Below are 6,000 nucleotides of genomic sequence, written 5' to 3'. Positions count from 1 at the left end.
AATAAATTAATATGCAACAACCACCTAGGTATGTGGCTGAGGGGAAGTCACTATGTCAACCAAAAAAATCTATGTATGGTCTTAAACAGTCCCCTCGTGCATGGTTTGAGAAATTTAGTCAAGCTCTCCTACAGGCAGAATTTTACAGATGCTTTGGAGATCACTCAGTTTTTATTAAAAAAACACCTAGAGGCAAGGTAATTCTGGCAGTATATGATGATGATATTATTTTAATTGGTAGTGATTCTGAGGGCATCCAGGGAAAAAAAATATGTGCTGAATTCAAGACAAAGCATCTTGGACTACTCAAATATTTTTTGGGTATTGAAGTATTACAATCCAAACATGGGATTGTGCTATCCCAAAGGAAGTATACCCTTGATCTACTGGAGGAGACAAGAGTGCTGGGATGCAAACCAGCAGACGCTCCTATGGACTCTATTCCAAAATTCTGTGCAGGTACTGGAAAAGATGTAGATATTGGAAAATATCAAAGTCTAGTGGGAAGACTTATTTACCTTTGTGTAACAAGGCCAGATATATCATATACATTAAGTATGGTGAGTCGATACATGCACCAACCATAACTTAGTCATTGCCAATCACTTGAAAGGATATTACAATATCTGAAAGGTGCTCTAGGAAGAGGGATTCTCTATAAAAATCATGGTCACTTCAACATCGAAGGATTCTTAGATGCAGACTGGGCCAGATCCCCGAATGACAGAAAATCTACTTCGGGATTTTGTATGATAGTTGGAGGGAATTTGGTTACATGGAGAAGCAAGAAGCAAAATGTAGTAGGACGATCTAGTGCAGAAGCAGAATACAAAGCCATGGTACACACTGTTAGGGAACTCCTATGGATAAGATCTCTTCTCACCAAATTGGGATTCTACAAAGAAGCTCCGATGGATCTATATTGTGATAATCAATGAGCAATACATATTACATCGAATCCAGTCTTCCATGAAAGAACAAAGCATATTGAAGTGGACGGCCATTTTATACGAGAAAAGTTCCAAACAGGTCTTTTATCTCTAAAGCATATATCATCACAAAGTCAAGTTACAGATAATCTCACCAAGCCGGTCACTCACAAGATTATGTCTACCATCTGCAACCAGTTGTGCATCTACGAAGTTTTCTCACCCCCAATTTGAGCTTGAGATGAAGTGTTACAATGTGGGACCCACCATGGTGCACGAGTTGGTGGGACCCACCATAAGGGCATGGGATGCCAAGAAGAGTCCTCACCCAAGCTAGCCCAAGTTAAGAAGATAAGAAGCACAAGCTGAAAAGAGTTAGAAGACTTGAAGATCATGTGGGACCCACAAAGATACCACGAGCTGGAATCTTATCAATATGAGGTGGAAGATCACGTGGGACCCACAAGGATAAGACCACGAACTGACCTCCTCCCTTATGTCCACGTTCTTGAATAAGATTTATATTTCAACTTATATTAGAACTCTATTAGATTATGTTATCCTTTCATAATAGACTTATCTTAGAGAGTTAGAGTTGGAATGTAATTAGGAGATGTAAAGGTTAATTGTATAAGGACTCTATCACTTCCTCTACTATAAATAGAGGTGTTTTAATTCGGAATTAATCAAGTTCTACAATTCTCTCTTGAGTATCTCTCTCTTTTAACTTGGTGCACACCTTGTTCTTCTTCTATTCTTCTCTCTGCCCGAGAGCCTTTTTCTCCTTTTCTCCTTTTTCTTTCTCTATTCCCTTGCTCGGATTATTGGAAAAGGGATCCTAAATTCCACAATGGTTCACTTCTCAAACTATTACGTCCTATGAGGACCAAACCTAGAGCGGGCTGAATAAGTTTGTTAACTTTTTCTTCTTAATTTGATTCATTTTTATCTTAAACCTCTATATGTAATCATTTATTCAATGAAGACAAAGTGCACATGTGATTTTGCAATCAAATTATAAGTATATATAATCAATGTATGAAAGAAAATAAATACAAAGTGCACACAAGATTTATAGTGGTTTACCATCCTTCTACTCCACTCCTAAAATATTTTTTCTCTTTAGATTTCCACTAAGTTTGGGTTTCTTTTTTGCATCTATAATAAATCACCTCTAAAACCAACTATAATACTGCCTACTCAAAAACTTAAGTCATTCAATTGACTACAACAACTAACTTACAATAGTAAACCATCACTTAGTTTGCAACAACACATTAGGTTTTCAACCTATACCTAACAAAGAGATTTTCAAAAGTACATTAGGCAGTCCAGCCTAAACCCATATCTATGGATCTTCAAGAGTAGTTCAAAAGGCAAAGAAGGCATAAACTTACAATGGATGTTTGCCTTCAGAAGGATTTGTTGATTGAATGACTATGCTTCCACAAATTTCTTTTAAGGACTTCTTGAGCTATAAATCAATTTCAATGTACTTCATTAATAACTTCAATATTTTTTATCATCAAAGTTATCTATATAGGGATCTCGATTCCAGCACAAACTTAGGTTATTGCGTCCATTCCAAAGGTGTTAGTTACACTTCAAAGTTCAATAAGTGCATAGGTGAATGTTTTGGGAAGGTTAACTTTTTTAGTTATGAAGTTATTTTTGTTGTTAAAGATGTAGTTTAATGATGAACATGACTTTTATCACTTTTTCTCTACCTGATGAAAAGCGCAAGAGCAAAGAAAATTTCATGGAAAGTAAACCTTATAGGAAAAAGTTATATTTCTTCATTAAAGAGATATTTTAATGATAAAATAGTGTTTTGTTGCTATTTTTTTGTTCTATAGCACAAGAATGGAAAACAATTTAGTAAGAAGTATTACCGTTTATGATGAAATTTATTTTTTAATTGTTGTATAGCCTTTTCATAAAGAAAATCTTTTTCATCATTAAGATATGACAAATTTGGTGTATTTAGTATGGAATTTTTTTCATCATTAAGATATGAAATTTTTGGGGTATTTAGGATGGACTTTTTTTTCATCATTATATGTGACATTTATCAATAAAAGTGCTTTGTAAAAAATAAATCATCACCTAGAGAGTTTTTCTATTGTAGTGAGGAAAAAGATTATTAGCAACAAAGTTTTTAACGATGAGTTCAATTTCATTGCACAGAGACATATGAAGAAGAAATGAGTGATTAAAATAAGTTTAACTTACATATGGACTCTTAAGGATGCAATGCTAGTTTTAATGACAGACCATCACTTCATCATTAAAAGCTTAATGAATGAGTTATATAATTATGGAAGAAGTATTTTGTCATTATGATTAGTTTATGTACTTAAAAATAACAATAAAGTTCAATTTCATCCCCATATGCTCCATTTCAGTAATCTTTTGGTTCATCGTAGAGGAAATAGAAAACTTCCCCTTTCACTCGAAAATATCTCCCTGAAAGGGCCTCCTTCATTTCCTCTTACATCTTCTCAAATCCTCTGATCCCTATCTTTATCTTTTTAGTTCCATTATGGTTGTGTAAGAGTTGTTCGATGATTCTATGATTCTATCGAACTTTTTTTCATAATTATAGGTATTTCCACAAAATCTCTCTCTCTCTCTCTCTCTCTCTCTCTCTCTCTCATGGGACAGTAATTTATATTTTTGTTTTAATTGAAAATTAGTGCTACTAGTTGTCTGACTAGAGCTTCATCAATTGTCCCAATAAATTCATGATATCTATGCATTTTTTTATGTATTAAATAAAATATTCTTATGCCAATATTCATATATAATTTTAGGGGTATAAGATAATTAAAATTTCACAATTTAATACAACTTTCCCATTTGTTTCTAGTGAAGGCACAAATACTACCATTTAGTTTTTCATTTATTTCCTATACATGGCGACATACCATCATTGTAGAAAACTAATTAAAGAGAATTTATTTTCCAAACAAAAATTGGTCCAAAAAAATTGATTTTTCTATCATTTTTCATGAAGTGACACAATTGTCCCTAAGTAATTGCTTTGGCAATGAGGTGATATATGAATCTTTTTTTCCGAAAATAATTTTTTAAGCTTTTTCACTGTCCATTGAAATGTCAAAATGAAGAAATGTCTAAAAGAATGTCATTTTCACAATTGCTTAGTAAGCCGAAAACTTCATTTAGTGGAATTTAAAATTAAACCCATTTTGATAGATATAAGAGGTTAACATAAAGAGAGAAGTGATAGAATATTACTTGTTTTACTTAGTCACTATGCATTTATTAGTTTCATTTTCCACAAATTCCTTATAGTTTTATTAGAATTGATCACTTCTTAGCTAAATCACCCTCAACCTTGCATTGTATAATGATTTAAAATATCAGGGTTCATAAATTACTATTCTAAATTAATTATAATTTTGTCTCTACAACCTATTCCCATCTCTCTTAATCTAAAATATGACTAGTACCAAATAGTATGGAAGTATAGTTTCAGGAACAAAGATATTTTTATCTATATACTGCATTCTCATTAATCTAAAATATGACTTGTACCAAATAGTGAACTTGAGATTAATTTTCCTTAATAACTACAATTAATAAAATAGTTATATATCCCCATACCTTTAACCATTGACAAGTTGATGAGGAGATTGGAATTTATTAATCATTTTTTATTCCAAAACTGATACATCACAAATGCATATCAAAGAGTCATCCTTTATTTGTATTATAGAAGATAAGACAAAGACCCTGACTAGGATAGTAGTAATTTCTACAACTCCACTTGCCCAATAATTTTTATTTTTGAACTTTTTTTTTACCAAAAATATGTTTTCTTAAAAATATAAAAATAAAATGTAAGCATCATTCTCAAGAATAAATAATTAGGTTTATGTTGTTGAGTAATATATAAACTCTCAAGTAAAAAATAAATATTTCAGCTACCATCATGAACTATATAGAACATTCGTAAAGAATAAAAGGAATATTATACCCTCTAAATTTTGTATTAATCAAGTAATTAATTAACTTAATAAATTTTTTAATAAATTAAAAATCAACCCAATTACAACAATAAAGAAGGTAAATGTGTATTTTTAAATTACCTATTACATTTACATCTAGTGGCCAATTTTACTTTTAGTTACGACATTTATTGCGACACATAGGTTGAAATATTTTTTAACATTGTCTAGGAAATCTATTGAGAGAAGTACTACCATGTAGTTTTACAAAGGCTACGTGTTACACCGCCTTTTTCACTTGTATACTCTTATTTTCATACTCCTTATTATACCCGTGTTTACAACCTGTTTCAACTTTCCATTCCTTATTCCTAGTTAACATTTTTCTCATATACCCATATTCCTTTACACACACATAACCCTGTTGATTGTTCAACAAGAACTTTACCCCTCACTATAGATGAGGAACAACATTCCCAAAGGTTACAATATAGTTGTTCTACTCACATACACACATTCTTGTTGATTTTCCAACAAGGTCCTTACTCTTCGGTATAGATGAGGCACATCATTTCTAGAGTTTATATAGTAGTTATTCTACTCACACACACATACCCCTACAGATTTCCCAACAAAGTCCTTATGGTTATCTTACACATACACGTACTCTTTTTGGTCTCCCAACAAGGTCCTTATGGTTGCCTTACACACACATACCCTTGTTGGTCTCCCAATAAAGTCCTTACAGTTGCCTTACATATATACATACGCTTGGTAGTCTTCCAACAAGATCCTTATGGTTGTCTAACACACACACATACCCTTGTTGCTCACACAACAAGGTCCATATTTCTCACTGTAGATGAGAGACAACGTATCCAAAGATAGACTTAATAAGTCCACAATCATAATACTGGTGGACCACAACAGTCAATTAGTGTCTTGAAAGAGGTCTTGATTCCCCACTTGGCATCCCAAGTGAAGGCCACATCATCTTGTCAGTATCCTCACTCGGTCCATATAATTCTCCTTCGAACAACCAAGTAAAACCCAGACTCCGCACTACAATTGAGACACAATTACTTTTCCTCTCTTGGTCA

Source organism: Aristolochia californica, unplaced genomic scaffold (assembly GCF_029961685.1).
Source record: "Aristolochia californica isolate CCGP_79_NKW_82.1479 unplaced genomic scaffold, dmAriCali1.0.hap1 SCAF_9, whole genome shotgun sequence".
Lineage (NCBI taxonomy): Eukaryota > Viridiplantae > Streptophyta > Magnoliopsida > Piperales > Aristolochiaceae > Aristolochia > Aristolochia californica.
Note: the sequence above shows the minus strand (reverse complement) of the source record.